The following is a 21,974-nucleotide window of genomic DNA, read 5'->3' on the forward strand; positions in this document are numbered from 1 at the left end:
CTATTAGTTACTTCCCTGTATGATAAAAATATTAATTTTTCCTTCCCTGTACAACTATTTCCTAGTGTTTTTTTAAAGGTAATCTGGTATTTTATACAAATTTACAGAAATGTTCTTAATAAATGTATTGTTTTATATCCATGTTGACATGGATATACATATAGTGATTTACATATAGCCCTATGGTTTAACTCTATGTCCTAACTGAGAGTTCTTTTATACACAATTTTGCCATTTTTTTTCGCATCATCTTCTGTAGAGCTGAAGTATATCTTAAAATCATCTTTTCATACATTGATGATATATTTCTTACCTCTCGATGTATGAGACTGTTTCTCATATAGGCATGACATTTTCAGTTGGTATACAAATATTTTCCTCTATAATATCTTGTTCTTTTATTCTCTGACATCTAATGTGGGGAAGATAAGATACAGCCAGAATTTTGCTAGTGTTTTTCCTCTTCTTGCAAATTAACCATTTTTTCCTACCAGAAATTTGAAAGATTTGTATCTGTATCTTTTAACCTTCTCTAGCCCAGCAGAATATGTCTAAATTTGGGTTTATTTTCATTACTGTATGTGTTATTTGCTGGTCCCTTTTGATGTACCGACTCTTTTTGAAATAAAATTTTCATTCTTTCTTGAGATTAGAAATTGTTGCAACTACCATGTTTGCTTTAGTTTCTCCTTCTGAATTGCTAGCTTTAATTATATCATCTTCTGGGCTTTTGTCTTATACATTTTTTATATTTTTAATAATCATTTCTATCTCGTTTTCTCCTTGCTCTTAAATCTGTGGAAATTTTTTGAGTTTGTCTTTTATTTAGTGGATTTAATTTTCAGCATTTTCAAATCTCTTGTTTATTGTTCATATTGTACTTATAAATTTAGCTATTTTTGGAAGTATCCTTGCAGTCTCCAATTGGACTCTCTTGTTGTTGGCTTTACTTTCATATTTAAATTGTCCTCTTAATTATGGCTAATATTCCATTGTATATATGTACCACATCTTCTTTATCCATTCATCTATTATTGGCCATTTAGGTTGTTTCCATGTCCTGGCTATTGTAAATAGTGCCACAATGAACATTGGGGTACATGTGTCCTTTTGAATTATGGTTTTCTCAGGGTATATGCCCAGTAGTGGGATTGCTGGGTCATATGGTAGTTCTATTTTTAGTTTTTTAAGAAGCTCCATACTGTTCTCCATAGTGGCTGTTACAATTTACATTCCCACCAACAGTGCAAGAGGGTTCCCTTTTCTCCACACCCTCTCCAGCATTTATTGTTTGTAGATTTTTTTGGTGATGGCCATTCTGACTGGTGTGAGGTGATACCTCATTGTAGTTTTTGATTTGCATTTCTCTAATGATTAGTGATGTTGAGCATCCTTTCATGTGTTTGTTGGCAATCTGTATATCTTCTTTGGAGAAATGTCTATTCCTATCTTCTGCCCATTTTTAGATTGGGTTGTTTGTTTTTTTGATATTGAGCTGCATGAGCTGCTTGTATATTTTGGAGATTAATCCTTTGTCAGTTGCTTCATTTGCAAATATTTTCTCCCATTCTGAGGGTTGTCTTTTTGTCTTGTTTACAGTTTCCTTTGCTGTGCAAAAGCTTTTAAGTTTCATTAGGTCCCATTTGTTTATTTTTGTTTTTATTTCCATTTCTCTAGGAGGTGGGTTAAAAAGGATCTTGCTGTGATTTATGTCACAGAGTGTTTTTCCTATGTTTTCCTCTAAGAGTTTTATAGTGTCCAGTCTTACATTTAGGTCTTTAATCCATTTTGAGTTTATTTTTGTGTATGGTGTTAAGAAGTGTTCTAATTTAATTCTTTGACATGTAGCTATCCAGTTTTCCCAGCACCACTTATTGAAGAGGCTGTCTTTTCTCCATTGTACATTCTTGCCTCCTTTATCAAAGATAAGGTAACCATATGTGTGTGGGTTTATCTCTGGGCTTTCTATTCTGTTCCATTGATCTATATTTCTGTTTTTGTGCCTGTACCATACTGTCTTGATTACTGTAGCTTTGTAGTATAGTCTGAAGTCAGGGAGCCTGATTCCTCCATCTCCGTTTTTCTTTCTCAAGATTGTATTGGCTATTCGGGGTCTTTTGTTTTTCCCTACAAATTGTGACATTTTTTGTTCTAGTTCTGTGAAAAATGCCATTGGTAGTTTGATAGGGATTGCATTGAATCTGTAGATTGCTTTGGGTAGTAGAGTCATTTTCACAATGTTGATTCTTCCAATCCAAGAACATGGTATATCTCTCCGTCTATTTGTATCATCTTTAATTTCTTTCATCAGTGTCTTATAGTTTTCTGCATACAGGTCTTTTTTCTTCTTAGGTAGGTTTATTCCTAAGTATTTTATTCTTTTTGTTGCAATGGTAAATGGGAGTATTTCCTTAATTTCACTTTCAGATTTTTCATCATTAGTGTGTAGGAATGCAAGAGATTTCTGTGCATTAATTTTGTATCCTGCTACTTTACCAAATTCATTGATTAGCTCTAGTAGTTTTCTGGTAGCATCTTTAGGATTCTCTGTGCACAGTATCATGTCATCTGCAAACAGTGACAGTTTTACTTCTTTTCCAATTTGGATTCCTTTTATTTCTTTGTCTTCTCTGATTGTCATGGCTAAGACTTCCAAAACTATGTTGAATAAGAGTGGCAAGAATGGGCATCCTTGTCTTGTTCCTGATCTTAGTGGAATATTACTCAGCCATAAAAAGGAACGAACTTGGGTCATTTATAGAGATGTGGATGGACCTAGAGTCTGTCATACAGAGTGAAGTAAGCCAGAAAGAGAAAAACAAATATCGTATATTAACGCATATATGTGGAATCTTGAAAAATGATACAGATGAACCTATTTGTAGGGCAGGAATAGAGATGTAGATGTAGAGAACGGACATGTGGACACAGCAGGGGAAGGAGAACGTGGGGCGAATTGGGAGATTAGGTTTGACATAAATGTGTAAACTACACATTATGTAAACTACACATTTGACTACAATGTGTAAAATAGATAGCTAGTGGGAACCTACTGTATAGCACAGGGAGCTCAGCTCGATCCTCTGTGATGACCTAGATGGGTGGGTTGGGGTTGGGGTGGGAGGGATGTCCAAGAGGGAGGGATATAAGTTTACATATAGCTGATTTACTTCATCGTACAGCAGAAACTAACACAACATTGTAAAGCAATTTTACTCCAATAAAAAAAAAATTGTCCTCTTAATCTTAGAGTATATTTCGACATTAGCATATCCTCTTTTGTAGTAATTTTGTTTCATAAGGAGGTATCTGCACTGATTATTACAAACATACACCTTACTTTAAACAATCATATGTCTGGTGATTTTTCTCTGTTCATTCATCCTTACAGAGAAAATTCTATGCTGTATAATATTGGAATTTGTGATGGTTCTATCAAGTATTGTTGGTTTCCTCTAATTATCTAGAGATCCTTTAGGCTGAAGAGAAAGCTGTAAATTCCCAGTTGTTATAACTTTGCCATTTGAACGGTCCAGTGGCCCAAGGAAAACAAGAGCTAATCACAGCAGGGACTGTGTAGGCTTGGCAGCCAGGATCGAATCTTGGGAAATAAAGCATTATTTCCTGAATTCAGTTGTCTTCATGGGGAGCAGAATTCCTGTTATTTGTCTGGCATGGCTGCCTGCATCTGTTGTAAACTGTGCAGAGACTTTGCCGTCTAGTGAACATCCCAGAAATATTGGTGAAATCTGTAGTGTCCTATGATTGCTACAAAACCTACTCTTCCTCCAACCTTTGCCACAGGCTCCAGCAGTGATGATGCTGTTCTATGGGCACATTTTTCATTTATTTCTGAGTGAAAACTGATCTATCTTATGCCCGCAGTTCTGCATATGTTTGGCTTTCCTTCAGTCTGTTGCTGGTGGTCTATATCTAGAAAGACACTTATGGCATGTGCAGATCTGTCTTCCTAGTTTCCAGAAATGATACACATTTTCCCTCCTCAACTCGTCTCAGAGTATGCAACGCTCTTTTCACTTGCATCTGACATTTGAGAGGGTGGTGCACTGAAAGGAGAGGAATTCTGTGTCTGTGATTGAGAGACTGTTTCACCCAAAGTAAATGCCTTCTAAGCCTAAGATTAGTCATGAATAAAGGAAAGAGATATAATAGAAGTATTCACTGACTCTAATAAATATGTATAGCTTTATTTACTTAATAGAAAACAATTCCCATTTTTATCATTCAGTTCAAATAACTTTTGTTCCTTTTCTTTTTAAAAATCTCATAGCTTGTTTCTCTTCTTTAGAGATAACAAATCATTACCAGTGAAAAGAGGACTGGACTGGGAATCAGAAAAACAGAGCTCTGGCCCAGATCTGATACTAACTACCTATACTCTTAAATTCTATAAGCTTCAATTTTACCACCATTAAAGTGGGGAAAAAAATGGACTACATTCTCTCTGAAGTGCTCCATAGTTCTTCTAGCTCATATTAATAGAACCATTGATGATGACATGTTTAAAAAACTATAGAGTTATAGGTGGACAAGGTTATTTCCTTGTTTAGAAGACAAGAGGTTCCTCTCACTCCACGTCTGGAATACTAGTAAAACAGAAGTTATGCAGTAGGTAAACAGAGTGCTGTAAATGATTTATACTTGGCTTTCCCCTACTAACTTTCTCAGTCCTATTGATTTTGTATCATTTGCAAAAATAAAGTATGCTGAATTACCTGAAGTAGGGGTACATCTATGAGGTGAGAGTGATTCGGGGGATACCTCATATGGACCTTTTTTTTTTTTTGCTGCAAATTATCCTTAATAGAGAATATTGCTATGGTTCCTTCTTCACGTGCTTGAGCATCCCATCACTTTATCACTCTGCATCACTGCGTATGATGTTGAATGTGTTTTAGCTGTTTGAAAAAGAGAAAAGGTATGATCTTTCCATCTTACTAAAGTGTTGATTTGTAATAAATAGTAATTTACTATCACTAATACTGTTTCTTTGGGTATTGCTTAATCTGTACAATGAAAAGTGGCTTTTGAGTACTATAGTTATCTCTCAAATGGAATGGCTTCTATTTTTTTAAACTGATAATGAAAAATATTGCAAGCGAAAAAAAAAGTTGCAGTTCAAAGTCTTAAAGCCAACTAGTGTTTTATCCAGATGGCTATCCTGTTTGGAAATGGTAAAAATGTACAGACTACGGTTCACAAAATACTGAGGTCTGGATGCTTTGCTTTTCTGTGTGTATGTCTTTTATGTTCATCTCTAATAATGATTGGTACTCTTCTGGCATGCTCTTCCACCTTATCCCTTAGTGATGAAGCTGCATTTTGTTGAAATTTTAAGTATTGGTGGCTTTTTTTTGTTTCATTATTGGCCTCTTTGGTGAAGCTTTAACTCAACTTTCCTTTAAATGAAAATTCCATTATTCACTTTTTATATTGATTGACTGTTTAAAATATCAGAATATTCTTTCTTAATACTAGTTTCATGTTCAGCCAGGCTAACAAAATTCAAATAAAGGAAAAGGTTATTTTTTTACTTTTTTGTTACATTTCTTTTTACTATAATGATTTTTTTAATATTTTATATTAGTAAAAGATAAATCTAATTTTTCAACTCCTTTTTCTGGAAGACTATTATTTTTTTCCTTATTATAGAAAAAACAGTCTATGATAGTCTAATGAACTGTGGAAATATTCACTTACTCTTAAAAAACGTATGTATCTTATATTAATCATTCAAACTTCACTCCGTTTTTTTTTCTCTTATGAAATAATCAGAAATATTCATTCTTCACAGTTCAATATCCAGCTGACTTGGATTTCTTCCTGCAAAAGATTCCTCACTAGTATCCTTGATTTTAATCTTCCTCTTTCTCCAGTATCTCAAAGCTGAATAATTTTTCTTTAATAAAACTTTCATTCTTTTTCCTCTATAAATTTGGGATGGCTTCACGTGCAATTAGACTTTAAAGACGAAGATTAGTGAGGGCTGGGAAAACCAGAGAAGTTGTCTACCTCCTGTGCATCAAGTCCCCTGGACAAGAACCCTGGAGTCATTTTCAGCTTCTGCAGCTCTCCTCCACCAATGTGAAAACTTCAAGCTTTACTGAAGCAACCTCAGAAATGCTCAGATCATCTCCTCCTGATCCCATTGCTTCTGCCTCATTTTGACATTCATTGTCTTTCATCTGGGCTCTTACAATAGGCTTTTGTCTTACCTTGCGCCCTAAAAGGCTTCACACTCCAGACCTCTTCCACACTATCAGAATAATATCTAAGAAATAAACCTGGTTGGGTTGCTTTTCTGAATAATGTTCCCCAAGGATTCCTGTGCCCTTAGTATAAAGTCCAGATTGCTTAACTTGCACGTGAACTCCACCCCATGGACTTAATACTCCAGTCCATATACATCCAGTTCTACTGGATATAAAGCCTGGGGAGATGGCAGTGGTCACAGTCTGACCTGGTATAGTAGACCTAAAGTAAAATTTTGAAATCTTAACACTGTAGCAGGAAATAGAGCCATGGCTAACATTTTACAGTTTACATAGATGATTTTAGTCAGCGTGCATGGTTAAGAACTTGGACTCAGACATTAGGTTGCCCCAGTCCAAATTCTGGCTTTTCTAGTTACTCATCTGTTCTTGGGCAAGAAATAAACCTCTTTGGACTTCCTTGTGTGAAATAATTGTTCCTACCCCATAGGTTATTGTGAAGATTGAATTAAATAATACAGTGTACATGTAAAACATTTAGAACAGTACTTGTCCTTAGTAAGATTTCAACAAGTATTAGCTTTTTTTGACTAATTTTTTTAAATGTTAGTTATTATGATGTTCCATTGTGTTACATTTCTGGAGAAGTCAGATAGTAAAGTTTTCCTAATTTTAAGCTTAAATTCATCTCACACAAGGACATCATATCCTCTTTTATTCAAACAGGGAAAAATGCTAATATAATAATGATACTATATATGTATGAATTATTACTTAAATTTATGTTTTTTTAAAAGTCTCCTCCATTTCTGTATTTTTATTATTATATCTTATTTCTTTTGTGAACAACCAAAAAATCTGCTTCTTATCAGTGATAATTTAAATGACCTTATTATTCTTTCCTGTATTTTCCAATCCAAATCTTTTCTTCTTTTTTTAAAATCAATATCTGCACAAGACTTTACTCAAAAGATTGAGGTGATCAGATGAATTTGATCTTCTCTGTTGTCAATCTTAAGTTAACTGTATTTTCATCCATTTACTTGGACTTTTCCCCATACTTAATGTTATTCTTCTTGATTTCAAAGCTTAATGATTTATTCTTTGTTCTTGACCCTGTCCTATCCTCATATTCCAAGAGAAAGTCCCCTTAAGCAAGTACCCTCTCCATATCTTTAATTTCCTATTCTTCATTAACTCCTTTTGTTCTGCCTTCGAGCAAGCATAGCTCTCTCTTACATTGAAAAATGATGTGCTCTTTGGTTCTATTTTGTCCCTGTTTTTCTTCCCTTGAAAGTGAATTTCTTAAACAAGTTTTGTGTACCAATTTCCTTTATTTCTTTATAACCTTCTTGTTGCTTATCTACTCTCACTACTGTACTAAAATTGTAATCTTACATGTGTATTAGTTTAGTATTTTCATATTAATATTTTATAATATTTAAGATATTTTATAATATACATTTTTCTTCTTAATATTTCATTTTCCTTCTTAAAAACTTAAGCAAATTGCACTTACCTTTGGCATTCTATTTGACACCTTCCCCGCTCTTGCCTCTAATATCCTTCCCTGATTAGATCTGCAATTTGATGTAGGCAAGAACTTCCACGTCAGTTCAATTGATCTTTTCATTTGCTATTGCCCTGACCTGTCTTGTTTTCTCTTGTAGGTCAGAGCCAAGCCCTGCTTAGGGCTGAGCCTTTGATTATGATTTCCCTTCCCATAGGAATGTCCTCTTCTTCTGGTACAGCTTTTAAAGCTTAGCCTAAGTTCCACCTCACCTAAGAAGCTTTTGTTTATCACTTCAGCCCTCAATGCCTTTAACCTTTTATAAACAGTGAAGGATATAAAATGAAATCTTTTGGGGGGAGAGTCAAAATATGTAAGTTGCACTCTTGCATCTGTTGTGTATTTGCTGTGGCCAGTGATATAACTGACTAAAAACTTTAGCTTCTTCATCTATTAGATGAAGTTATTCATACCTCCCTGATCTACCTCCTAGGGTTGTTGTAAGTGATAAATATAACATATATACAAACATTTTGTTAAATTAAAAAAAAACTGTCACAAACAAATCAACTTGTTAGCTGTATTGTTTTTGTACATTTTTCTCTTATGCTGTTACTGGACTCAGTACTGTCATTTAAATTTCCATGTATTTATTTGGGCTAAATTAGGTTTCAAATTCTTTGGGTGGGGCTGGGGAGGCAAGGAAGATTGACAGTGATATGATCAAAGACCAAAAAGAGCCAACTCCCAATTATCTTAGAGCTAATTATCTTAGATGCATAATTGGCTTGTACTTCCCTTTAAAGTGTGAATCCATGTCAGAGGAGCTTATATTCTTATCTCGACCACATGGAGAGAGTAAATTGAAGATACCTGATAGAAACACTCTATCAACTGAAAGAGGGTCAGCAAGAGAGTGAACAAAGATGGTTAGCTTGCCTCAGCTCACCCAGGTCTGGCTTGGTGTAGTCACATAGACTTACTGGAAAACAGGAGGTAGAAGAAAGGCAGTAGAGCTTGGGCTCATCCCATTTTCTTTAGTTGAAGTATAATTTGCATAAAATATGAATTAGCTTGCGTCTTGACAAATGTATTCCTTGTGTAACCACCATCTTGATCAAGATGTAGAACATCTCTATGCCCAGAACATCCCCAATGCCCTTTCCCGGTCAATTCCTTCTGCCTCCAGAGACAAACACTGTTCTGATTTCTATCACCATATCTTAGTTTTGCCTGCTCAAAAACTTTACATAAATGAAACTGTAAAGTATGTGGTGTTTTTTTCTTGGCTTCTTTCACGCAACACAATGTTTTTTTTAGATTCAGACATTTTGTTGCATATATAAGTAGTTCATAACATTTTGTCAAGTAGTACTCCATTGGATAAATACATCTTTATTTATTTTTCATTAACCTATTGATGGACATTTGAGTTGTTTCTGAGTTTTAGCTATTATGAAAAAGGTGCTATGAACATTCCTGTATAGGTTTTTTTTGCTTCTCTTGAGATTCTCAGCAGACTGGATAAAAAACAAGATCCAATGATATGCTGTTTTTAAGAGACACATTTTAAGTATAAAAATACAGACGGGTTGAAAGTAAAAGAATGGCAAAAGATATAGCATGTAAACACTAAGCAAAAGAAAGTTGAAATGTCTATATTAATATCAAATAAAGTAGACTTCAAGACAAGGAATATTAATACAGATAAAAATGGTCATTTCATTGAGATAAAAGGTCAGATTTGTAACGAGACATAGCATTCTTAAATGTGTATGACAAAATCATAACATTCTAAAACAGAAGAAAAAATTGACAGAACTAAAGTGAGAAATAGACAAATGCACAATTTTTTTTAGAGATTTTAACAGTCTTCTTTCAGTAGTTGATAAAACAAGTAGAAAAAAACCTGTAAGGACATAGGAGACAAATAGTATTATCAATTATCAAACATGAGGCTCAAATTGACAGTTATAGAATATTACAGTCAACTACAGAATATACATTCTTTTCAAGTGCACATGGAACTTTCACCAAAGATCATATGCTGGGCCATAAAATAAGTCTCAATCTATTTGATTATTTGGCTACAATGGAATTAAGTTAGAAACCAATAACAATAAGGCATCTAGAAAAAGTCCTTTTTTTTTTGAAAAATTAAACAACTCACTTTTAAGTCAATCCATGAATCAAAGAAATCATAAGGAAAATTAGAAAGTGTTCTATACTGAATGACAGACTATAACATGTTAAAAGTCTGTGTGTTTATGTCTTTTAACTATAATGTTGTCTCAGGACCTGATTAATCAAATTTACATTTTCTTCAGAAGAATTGGGGAAGAGAATGGGCAGAAAAGCAGACTAAAGGCTTAGAATTATAGGGATCAACCCACCATCAGCCAGTGTTTTTATTTTACTACAATTGTTATTGAGTCACTGTACCTTGGTTGAACTAATAGGTAATATCCTTCCAATGTCAATAAAAAGAATGCTAAATAAATGTTTTGGCAATTTCACCCTGATAAATCCCGTACTGGGATGTGTATGGTGCTTCCATTTCCATCCAATGAAACACTAGCAGAAATAGTCTGGATAACGTTAATATTAACAGATTATAACTAAAGAGTAAGTTAGATGGTGATTAAAGAGTTGAATAGACAACCAAGGAAAATTGAGAAATCTCTGTTCTGAGATCTGAGACAAAGCCATCTGTCTCTGATTTTAGTTCAATCCTTAATGAATATAAGTAGTCTGACTAAATGATCTCTTGGGAGGCCCCCTTCCAAACACAAAACCTATGATTTTAATTAGCATTGGTTATGGTGCCAATACAAGGAAAAGAATTTGCTCAGTGCCATAAAGAAAGTAGGGGTTTAATTCTAAATATAAATCATATCTTCTAATTTGCAAATTCTTTTATTTGGAAGAACATTTTCTCTATAGAACTCAAACCATTCTCTCTCTCTCTCTCTGTATCTTTTATGAGAAACCAAAAGAAAATTCAGTTTGCAATTTGTGATCATGATTCGAACTTTTTAAAAAATGTGTGTCATTTCTTGCCCTTTGATAATTTTCAAGTGATGAGGCTGATTTTACAGACTGGTCCTTGCTTTTAATGATTTCAGTAGATTTTGGTTGGGAGTGAGAAAAATAAATGGGAAATGTCATTCATGAGTATGAGCCTGGAAATGAATATGTAGAAGGCAAATGATCACTTTATTGGGGAGAGGCGGTATGTTTTCTTGAGGCTTTTGCCCTTTTCCCCTTTTAAGCTTGCTATTTTTCCTGTTTTAGTTTGCAGATGAAACTGGTACAGCAATATGGTGGGAGGGAACTCATGTGACCTGACATATGTGGGCTTCTGCATCTATGTGCATGGATAGAGAGCTGTTCAAAATCTAACCATCTTATGAGTTCTAACCATACTTTTATAATTCACATACATGGAGTTATGTAGGGAAACTTTTAAACATAGAACGTAAGTGGTCATTTCTTTTTGTTTAAAATACCCTTTCTCTATTCATTTCTACAGGCAAATTTAATGTTTTAATAATATGAAGAAAAATAATAAAATGAATAAACAATGTTATAGGGCTCTACAGTTCAAAAAATGGTTTACTTTAAATAATCTGATTTCATCCCAACAACAACATTATGGATTTGATCAGGAAAGGAATTATCCTTGTTCTAAAGAGAGGGGGAAAAGAAAGAAGAAATAGAAATAAAGAAAGAGAGAGAGAGAGAAGGGAGGGAGGGAGAGAGGCAGGAAGGAGCCCTTAAGGCTTGAGGGAAGAGTGGCTAATTCTCTTTTTGTTCTCTCTAAAATGTATTAGGAGTGATTAGAAGCCAGGGAATATGCTAGTGAAGATAGCTGCCACCATGTTGAATAGACAAATGCATTAGCAGCACACTTTTCATACACAAAAACAAACAAAAAGTTTTGTAAGCAATACCTGTTTCACAGCTGTGATTTTAATTGGTGCTATATCTTTTAATTGGTCTATTTTAAAACTGCATCACGGTCCCAAAAGAATATCCCTTTTCTAATCTTTTAAAATTTCAACAAATATTTCTAGGCATTAAGGATAGGCAACATTTTGCTTTGCCTGCTTCTCTGATGTTGAGCTGCTTCTAGCTGCTAAATTTGGCTCCTGTATACTCCGTATCTATCCATAAGGCGGTTCTTGGGTCCACTCTGCAGACGGCCATCCAGTTTAGAATTTTCTGAGCCACCGGGCATGGCTATCCTGCTTTTAACGTCCCCCTTTTGTGCTCAGGCTGAGGACATTGAGTGGCAGTGAGCTTTCCTTCATTTCTGGTATGATTGTTGCTTCTCAGGTTCTGGCTTGGGCTCTGATCTTGATATTTATGTCACAGGTGTCCCTGGTGAAACTGCTGGGAAAGCAGATGGCGGGCCTAACTGAGGCTGGCAGCATCTGCTGCTGTACTCACTGTCCCTGCTACCTGCTCCACTTTCTCCTTCCTGTTGATACGTGTTGCTTTGCATGGTCATTTCATTCTTTCAATGTTATTTACCTTTCCTTAGACCTTTCCAAACCTGAATACCTTTCTGCAACTCTTTCGATGCGTTTGCTTTGCTTGCAACCCTGTCATCCAGGAAGGCTCATGACGTGGCTGGCTTCTGTGAGTCCTTCAGGGATTTTGCTTGAATGTTACTTCCTCAGCAAGACTTTCCTTGACCACTCTATTTCAAATTACAACACACCCTTCTTCTCCCTCACTCTCTACCCTGTCTTTTTTTTCTCTCTCTCTCTCTTTCCTACATTATCTTTTTCCATAGCAATTACCACCACCTGCTATATTCTGTAATTAATTTTCTTGTACATAATCTGTAGTTCTAGGATACATAAAATATAAGCTTCATGAGGGCAGAGATTTGTCTGTAAGCATCTGGAAGAATGCTGGTTTTTAGTGAGCGCTTAAAAATTTTTTTGTTAAATGATAAACTGGATTGTAAATTGCAAAAGATCAGACTTCTAGCTTTATATTTAGTCTTATTTATTCTGCTTCATACAGTGTTATTTGTAAGAACTTGAAGGGGTCCTAGAGTCTGTCATACAGAGTGAAGTAAGTCAGAAAGAGAAAAACAAATACCGTATGCTAACACATACATATGGAATCTAAAAAAAAAAAAAAAGGTTCTGAAGAACCTAGGGGCAGGACAGGAATAAAGACGCAGACGTAGAGAATGGACTTGAGGACACGGGGAGGGGGAAGGGTAAGCTGGGACGAAGTGAGAGAGTGGCATGGACGTATATACACTACCAAATGTAAAAGAGTTAGCTAGTGGGAAGCAGCCGCATAGCACAGGGAGATCAGCTTGGTGCTTTGTGACCACCTAGAGGGGTGGGATAGGGAGGGTGGGAGGGAGACGCAAGAGGGAGGGGATATGGGGATATATGTATACATATAGCTGATTCACTTTGTTATACAGCAGAAACTAATACAACATTGTAAAGCAATTATCCTCCAATAAAGATGTTAAAAAAAAAAAAGAACTTGAAGGGAATAGGAAAAAAATGGAATAAGTAGCATCTTCTGTGTGTGCTGGGTAATTTACTTATCTTCTTCAATCCTCACTCTAATCCAAGTACTTTGTTCAAAAAACCACAGCTAGAAAGTAGCAGAGTAAGGATGCAAACTAGTTCTGTCTGGCTCCAAAGTTACTGCCTTTTCTTCAGAAGCCTGGTGTACACCAAATAATAGTAAGTCAGTTAGAGCTCCTCAAAATGAGTGATGTTGCATAAATCAAGTGTAACTAGAAGATGAGTGCCAAAAAAGTTTGGTGGGAAAAGAAAGAACCTTAAATTAGCTTCCTAGAAAATAAGCAACAACCCCAAAAGAAGGAAATCCCAAACTATTTAGAGCCATAACCCTCTTGGCTTAAGTGCCTGGACCTCCAAGGTAACTAATTTTTTTTTTTTTTTTTTTTAAGAAATTCACGTTCTTTTATTTATTTATTTATTTATTTATTTATTTATTTATGACTGTGTTGAGTCTTCGTTTCTGTGCGAGGGCTTTCTCTAGTTGCGGCAAGTGGGGACCACTCTTCATCGCGGTGCGCGGGCCTCTCACCATCGCGGCCTCTCTTGTTGCGGAGCACAGGCTCCAGACGCGCAGGCTCAGTAACTGTGGCTCACGGGCCCAGTTGCTCCGTGGCATGTGGGATCTTCCCAGACCAGGGCTCGAACCCGTTTTCCCCTGCGTTGGCAGGCAGATTCTCAACCACTGCGCCACCAGGGAAGCCGAAGGTAACTAATTTTTAAAAGGAAGACATGTATCTGGACACATATTTTCACATATTTGCTGAAAATATATTTTTTACAATGTGAACTCAACAAAGACAAATAGATTCATTCTTTATCCTAAAAAGAGGCAAGAAAAACTTCTACCATTGCTTTTCAGTGTTTTCTTATTGCATTCCAAGAAGGAGTAATTGATTGTAATTTTAAAACAAGCCAGATTTTATGTTAAGATCCTTTATTACTGTGGCTTCTTTCTGACCTCTTTTGGTCTAGTTATACAAATGCAAATTAAGTCTCATTTTTAATTCAGTTCCACATATTTATGGAGAAACCACATGATGCAATAAGCACTGGAGAAGAAGGTGTGCTTAGCAGGTCCAGACAAGCTCCCTGCCCTCATGCTGCTCATTACCAAGCAGCGGCAACCACTGATCGGGGAGACAAAATATTTTATCACAATCTTCTGGATGTTGACTTATCTCTAATCCAGAATTTATGTAAAAGACCGTAATAATTAATTTAATTTTGTCTTCATTTTTCTTACTTTAGTAAAAGATAATTTGATGCTCTGCTTTTTAGGCAATCATACAATCTGGAGGTTGGAAATATTTTTGGAATTATATATTCCAATTATTTGCCCAGACAAGCATCCTTTCTACAGTATCACCTTGAATATCTCTGGTAACTGAGAATTACTTCTTATTAAAGAGTAGCTGTTTTGCTTTATGCAGGTCTAAGAATTTGAACATTATTATTTATATCGAAACAGTTTTTTTCCTATGACATTCACATGCATCTTAGATCTGTTCTCTTGAGTCACAAGAGCCTGTTGTACATCCAGGCCACCTTCAACATCACAGCTTGTTCAATACTGTCTCTTTGAGATCTTTTGTTATTCAGTTCTTTTATTGGGTATCTACTTTGTGCAAGGTATTGCTTTACGAACTTCAAGAGTTACAAAGAGGAGGACATCATACACTTACCTCAAGGCAGTTACATAAATACAACAAATAGTGTGTAAAAAACAAGTGTTATTTAGCTCAAAAAAGTGAAGGACATAACAGGATGGAAGGATGTGGAAGTATTTATGGAAAATGCAATATTTGAGATTTAAAACTGCTATTGGTCTCATCAGGTTGAATTGGTAATATAGTGAATGTCAGGTCGTGAAAACAGCATAAACAATTGCTTGGAAGTGAAGATACAGAGATCACAGTGCAAGTTTAGGAAAACTTGAACAAATTATTTTGTCTTTACAACAGGTAGGGGTAGGGGTTGACAGGATGTCAGACTGGAAAGAAAATTTGGAGCGTCCTTTAAATGTCAGGCAGGGGAATTTGTACTTTGTGTGGATGGTAATGGGGAATCCTTGACGATACTTGGATGAGGATGACAAATGTAAGGCTCTAGTTTCATTAAAACTGACCTAGAAGTAGTAATTTAGGGACAAATTAAAGCAAAGGAAAATGTATGTAGAGGTATGCCTTAAGAGGTAAATACTGCACTATTTTTCTACCACAAATATAGCAGAAATTCAGAAAATGAAGAAGAAATTTCTTAACGTTTTCCACAACAATGGCTCGTGAAGAATTGATAAGACTGTGAAAAGCAAATACATGAATGTTGAACTTTCTGGGCTGGTGAAATAAGCTAGAGAAACAGATACAAACATATCTGTGTATATGTGCACATGTGTGTGGTGTGTGCATGTGTGATGGAGAGGAGAGGCAGTGACGATAGTAGTCTGACTTTAGGTTAAGGGCACGTATTAGGAAAGGTGAGGTCAGCTCAAACTATAGAGGTGCTATAAATGTACGCAGTAAAGTATAAAGTTCTATATAACTGAAACAACGACCACAAAATCAGAAACCTAGAATTAGTTGGTGTCATGACACATAAATTATCCCAAAAAGGAAAGAAAGTGTACTCAGTAAAAAGACCAAGAAAGCTCCTGAATAAATATAGGGTTACGACTGTTTATTCATCAATGATTTACTGAACGGTTTATCTCAGGTGAGTACTATGCTGGACACTTGAAACCACAAACAAAAAAGGGATAAGATAAGGAAGACGGGGTAATGGAGAGAGCAGCTTTACAGAAATAACTTTAATAAAAAGTTCAAATGACAAACGACAGCACTAAGGTATCTCTGAAAAAAGGAAAAGAAGCCAGCATTTACTAAGCATCTACTATGTTCCAGTCACAGTGCTTAGTTTGTTCTTATAAATTTATTTCATAAAACTCAAAATGAGCCTTCATGTCTACTGATTAGAACACTGAGGTTCAGAGAGTTTAAAGCTTATTCCAGCGCAAGTCAAGCAAACCCCACAATAGCAAGATTATGAAAGGGAAACTGAGTTACCCTAGTGGGTCACCAGTTTGCTTAATAGCAGTGGGCTTAGTGTACCCTACAAACATCTTAGCTATAGATGGGGATCCAGTGACTTAAAAAATCAGATTTATTTCACATTATCCTTTTCAACTTGTGTATCAGTGGTACATTTCTCACTCCTGAGGCAAAATGGGACAATGAAGTATATTTGAATTTGAAATCAGACACATGTGAGTTTAAATGCTGGCTCTGTGTGACCATGTCAGGTTACACAGCCTATGTAAGCCTGGATCACCATCACATTAGAAAAGTGACCACAATACTACTTCCTTCACAAAATATTAGAAGAATTAAATGTGGCAACTAATAGCAAGAACCAGGTAGAGTGCCAGAATTTAGGTCATGCTAACATGATGTGAAGAAACAAATCCATGGTCTCTTACACGCTCATTCTCATTTCTAGTTCTCTCTCTCTCTGAGGCACACACATGCACGCGCACACACACACACACACAGGCATGAACAAATTTTGTATCTAGGACACTTTAGAATGTAGCTATCTTTTGAGTATTATTTTTCATTCCAAAGACCTGCTCCTGGCTCTGCCTGATTGTTCTCTCCTGGAGAAGATGCCCAGACATTCAGATTTACTATCACACTTATGAGGTTAGAGGCCACTTTTTTCTCTCCTATAAAAAAGGATGAGGGCTGAGGGGGACAGTTTTAGGTAGCAATCCTCAGTGAAGCAGAAGGAAGGAAGAAAACTGAGCTGGAAATATTCAAGCCTTTGGAGAACATGGAAATGTCTCACTCTCATGGGGAGGACCACACCTTAGGAAATTTCCTTCTTTAGTTGACTCTTAAGATCCAGAAGTAGAATTCAACGATTCTAGTATGATCGCTCCATCAAAAAGAAACTAGTATGTAATCAGATTAGAGGTGAACTTCCAGTTGATAAGTCATTTTGACAGGGTTGAAGTATTTCACGGATGTGAACATGCATTTAATATATCTGAAGATAAAGAAAGGATGTAGAAACAAGTTGCCACCCTACCTGCAATAAAATGAAAATGCTTGTATAAAAATGGAGGCATATTTCATATAAAATTTATTTTTTCCCAGGAAATTTGATGAAAGTGATTATTGTTACCTTGAATGATATTTCCCAGGGATCACGATAGCATTGGAGTACATCTCTGTTAAAGAAAAACAAAATGTGTTTAAAAACATAACAGTCATTTAAAGGAATATCTATACTTTTATAAAGAATATTGCTCAACAAATATCATATGATTATAAAATATTGAAAATAAGGTTTTTAAAAAGTGTTGTAACTAAAACTAGCATTTAAAGAAAAATGACATTTTATCTGAACAGTACATACTGAGCATATGTCTTTTATTTTCTGTTATGCTCTTTTTCTAATCTGTAGTGAGAAAACATGTAAGTCTGGTAGTTCAGAACTTTCTCACTCTTACGGAAATTGTTAGTTATGGAAATGAGCTAGTGGATCAAGGTTAAAGAAAAAAGGATATGCAAAAACACAGTAAGTGACAATCAAAAAGTTCATGAGAAAATAGAGTCAAACCTATAGATTAAGGAAACTAGAAAATACAGAAAATAAATCTCCAGGTAATACTTAGCAAATCTTTCCTTAGCTTATGTTTCCAGTATTACTTTAATGTGCTGAAGAAAATTAAAAATTACAATTGTAAAATAGGATTAAAAGATCACTTTCAGAAAAAGATATTCCTTAGTCTTTCTCAGCTTTCTTAACTCTTAGGTACAAAATCCTCTAAGTTTTTTGAGCACTTATCCACAATCATCAATTATAATATAAACTATTTTATAGTTATTTCCTTATCCATAAAATGTAATAAGCCAACAATTTTCTTAGTATAAATTTAATTTTAGAGTACTTATTAATATAAATGTGACTCTTTGTGGAAAGGAATTGAGTCATATTCTATTTATTATTTCTTTGTTTTGTTATTGCTCTTTCATATCACTGTAATACAACTTTTTGTAGATATCAGCATGTGTAATAATATTGTTAATTTTTCTTTTATATTTTAATTTAGAAAATTAATGTTCCTCTTTTATAAGTGAGACAAATTTTTAAAAAAGAAGACATCGAAAGGGAAACAGAAATGTCATTGGAATTTAGAAATCCAATTCTTAATATTCTTTCCAACCACTTAAAATAATATTGCTTGCCTTTCCCATTATTTATGGGTCTTCCAAATATAGTGTCTGGCCTTAAAAGTTGTAATACAAAATCTTCTGTCTGAAAAGTAGTACAACTGAATGAAATTTAAAAACCATGTAACGTATGTCATTTAGCATTCTCATAAAATGTCAGCATGATGTTAACAAGGGTCAGGACAAATGCAAGAAAAACTAATATGCGTGACTTCTGAAAACATCATCCTGGGAAATCAGAAACAAGAGACTATGATTCTTATCTATATTTTACAAAAGACATTTTGAGATGGAAAAAATAGTCAGGTGTTGTTCATTGTATGTCTTGGATGTTTTGGTAAAATATTTTGTGTTCACCATTTTAAATATTCTAAGACACATTCACTGGCTAGGATCAATGGGAGAGAAAGGGGTGACCCTACAATTAATGTAAATGCACATATCTTGGTGTGTTCCTGATACTGAGTGATTCCGGAAAAAGACTTAAGAAGCATTGTATGATGGTTAGAACATGGATTCTGTAGCCAGAGAGCATGGGTTCAAATCCTGACTATACTTCCAGCTGTGAGAACTTATGCATCTTTCAAATTTTTTAACTTCTTGGTACCCCAGTTTCCTTATGTTTTTTTTTTTTTTTTTTTAAATAACTAAAGGGGACTTAATCAGTGAAGGCAGTTTACAAGTAGAGGGGGGGGGTTTTGTTTTTGTTTTTTTTTAATTAATTTATTTATTTTTGGCTGTGTTGGGTCTTCGTTTCCGTGCGAGGGCTTTCTCCAGCCGCGGCAAGCGGGGACCACTCCTCATCGCGGTGCGCGGGCCCCTCACAGTCGTGGCCTCTCTTGTTGCGGAGCACAGGCTCCAGACGCGCAGGCTCAGTAATCATGGCTCACGGGCCCAGCCGCTCCGCGGCATGTGGGATCTTCCCAGACCAGGGCTCGAACCCGTGTGCCCTGCATTGGCAGGCAGATTCTCAACCGCTGCGCCACCAGGGAAGCCCTCCTTATGTTTTAAGTAAGGATGATCACAATATCTACTTCATCAGGTTGTTATAAGAATTAAATGGTTTTATAGTTCTTAAAATAGTGCCTGGCAAAAAATAAGCACTGTGTATGTTAATCTCGCCCCCTCCCCACAAAATGTTTGGCAAAACACTTTGTAAATTTTTACTCCTTAGTTTATTTTTTGAATTAGAATCTTTTGTATAACAAGTTAGCCTATTGTTGAGCACATCTGTAAAGTAAGACCAGAATATGTAGATACAGGCATACCTTGTTTTTTTTTAATTGCACTTTGATTTATTGTGCTTTTTACAAATTGAAGGTTTGCAGCCACCCTGTGTTGAGCAAGTCTATTATCACCATTTTTCCAACAGCCTTTAGTCACTTCCTGTCTCTGTGTCACACTTTGGTAATTCTCAAAATATTTCAAACATTTTAATTATTATTATATTTGTTATGGTGATCTATGATCAGTGGTCTTTGATGTTACTATTGCAAAAAAGATTATGACTCACTGAAGGCTCAGATGCTTCGAATTTTTAGCATTTTTTGGCAATAAAGTAACTTTAAGGTCTGTACATTTTTTAGACATAATACTATTGCACACTTACACTGAAGTATAGTGTAAACACAACTTTTATATGCACTGGGAAACCAAAGAATTCCTGTAACTTACTTTATTGCAGTGGTCTGGAACCAAACCTGAAATATCTTTGAATTATGCTTGTGTTCATTTGATAAATGAAGTTAAAGCTCATCATAGAGATTTGTAAAGTATTTTATTACAGTAGGACAACTTACTTTGAGGAAGTAATCTTCTAAATATCGTGCCTGGTTTCTAAGTCTTTAAGATGGTATACATGGAAGACAATGAAAATTTTCCTAATGAAAATGATAACACTAGAAAATATGCTATACATGTATATATATATATATATATATATATACTCTCTGCACTCTCCATATTTATACATATAAAGAGAGAGAGAGAGAGAGGAAGAGAGTTACTCTCTTGAGTACTGAGGCACTGCAAATATGACCACTGTGTGACTAGAGTGCATGCTGGCTTGCTTGCTTGTTTTAGTTGACCAGCATCAATCCCCTTTTATTCCAGTAATAGCACCCAAGCTCTGCATTTGAGGAATGTTTCTGTGCCACCACCATAACCCTGACTGTTCATAGGTTTCAAGTAGGATTTCCTCCCTAGTCCAGGATGAGACATTGGCTTAGGAGAAGCCAATCAAAGCACAAAGCATGGCATCACCCTGGACAGCCTGATTATTTCAGAATGAGCATGTGACCCAACTGAAGCCAGTGAGATGCGGTGAGAGTTTTTTGGGTCTTTGTTCTGATTGGATTTAAATCTGGGAGATTGGGAGGCCAGAGATGCTATAGCATCTTACTACAATGAGGAACGAAAAGCTATCACCATAGAAGTCAGGGCCAAAGGATGCAGTATGACTAGGTGCTGGTAACATCAATTGGGCATGCCTATAGCTAGCCCTAAACAATAAACCTTGACAATGAATTCCCATGTTGCTTTCCTTTCTTTCTTTTTTTTTTTCTCCCTTCCTCCCTTCCTCCTTTTCTTTTTCTTTCTTTCTTTTTCTTTCTTTCTCTCTTTCTTTCTCTCTCTCTCTTTCCTTCTTTGTTTGTTTGTTTCTTTCTTTATTCCTTCCTTCCTTCCTTCCTTTCTTTCTTTCTTTCTTTTCTTTCTTCCTCTTCCTTTCTTCCTCTTTCTTTCTTCCTCTTTCTTTCTTTCTCTTACCTAAGCCACTTTGGGTCATTCTTTTGCTTCTATAACCAAAACAGACATGCTAGAATGAATTAAAAAATTCTTTTTGCCTATATCTTATTCTTGCTTGTTTCAATCAAATACCTTTTCTAATGAAAATGGTGAAGCTAGAAAATATGTAAAAAATATATTGACTTAATAATTATGACTGTTTCTGATTATAATTGATGCCACTTACTGATTTTTATTTAATCTTTATTTTAGGATTTAGTTACATGAGCAGGTGTTTTTATTTTTTGTTTTTGTTTTGTTTATGGCTGAAGAAAGCTCACAGATTTTGAGTTTGAATCCTGCCTGTGTGATCTTAGGTAACTTTTCCTAACCTCAGTGTACTTCCTTTCATCAGTTTTCGAATAAGGATCATGGAAGCCTTTATCTGATGGGGTTACGGGGAGGATGACATGATATAGTGCATGCAGACTCAGCCCAGTCAGTGACTGGCACATAGCTAGCCTGCAAATCTTAACTATGTTATTAATCTAAGTATTGGCATTTAGTATCTCACTGGCTTTCATTTTTTTTCTGGTTGCTTTTCAGCCACTTAAATTAGAGGTAAAATAATATTGGTGTCCCATTAGTTTAGTTTTGTTTCTAGGGAAAGTTAACTTAGATAGTGAAAAGGCCACCTCTTTATTGA

At 35.4% G+C, this 21,974-nt stretch overlaps 1 protein-coding gene across 4 annotated transcripts in view; it reads left to right on the top strand.

Annotated features, from left to right (window-relative positions):
* LOC103019313 (sodium channel protein type 2 subunit alpha) overlaps positions 1-21,974 on the top strand; it is a 150,178-nt gene that overhangs the window by 33,514 nt on the left and 94,690 nt on the right. The window contains exons 1-2 of one of the 4 annotated variants that reach the window (XM_057550728.1): positions 20,930-21,007; positions 21,542-21,645. The exons of 1 other annotated variant lie outside the window; for it this stretch is intronic. The gene's annotated coding sequence lies outside the window, so the exon portion shown is untranslated. Of the gene's footprint in view, positions 1-20,843; positions 20,867-20,929; positions 21,008-21,541; positions 21,646-21,974 lie in introns of those variants that run through there. 2 more of the 4 variants (XM_057550732.1, XM_057550731.1) reach the window with 2 other exon arrangements.

This window comes from Balaenoptera acutorostrata, chromosome 8 (genome assembly GCF_949987535.1).
Source record: "Balaenoptera acutorostrata chromosome 8, mBalAcu1.1, whole genome shotgun sequence".
Lineage (NCBI taxonomy): Eukaryota > Metazoa > Chordata > Mammalia > Artiodactyla > Balaenopteridae > Balaenoptera > Balaenoptera acutorostrata.